Source organism: Paroedura picta, chromosome 2 (assembly GCF_049243985.1).
Source record: "Paroedura picta isolate Pp20150507F chromosome 2, Ppicta_v3.0, whole genome shotgun sequence".
Lineage (NCBI taxonomy): Eukaryota > Metazoa > Chordata > Lepidosauria > Squamata > Gekkonidae > Paroedura > Paroedura picta.
Genome location: NC_135370.1, coordinates 7,518,487 through 7,518,975, shown reverse-complemented (window position 1 = coordinate 7,518,975; position 489 = coordinate 7,518,487).

The window sequence follows — 489 nt, the reverse complement described above, 5'->3', positions numbered from 1 at the left end:
TGGCTGATCCGTAATCCCCCAGCCCCTCCCTTCCAGATAGGACCAGAACCACTGGAGAACAGCCAATCACAGCCCAGATAAGTGGTTGCGGACCCAGAAAACCCGGGCACTATTTATTTTCACACGAGGAGGTGCCCTAAAAAGTGCCAGGGAGAGCCAGGCATTGGTTTCCACAGGAGAGGGCCCATCTGGACCCAATGCCAAAGGGAGGAGACAAATGGCGGTCATAAGACCGTGCTCAGCAACAGGCAGAGAGGGGCTCCGAGCCAGGCGACCCGGCGGGAGACTCGGAGGTCTCTCCCACGAGGGACAGCCCCCCTCGCTCCGGGTCGCACAGAGCTCGGACAAACAGGCAGGACTGTTTAAAAGGCGGACTCTTCCTTTGGTCTGGGTTCAAATCCTTGCCCCAGGCAACGTCACTTGCAGGGACTCAAACTTTGCGAAGAGGCGGGCTGGAGGGCGGGGTCCGGAGAGCCAATGGGCGCCCTC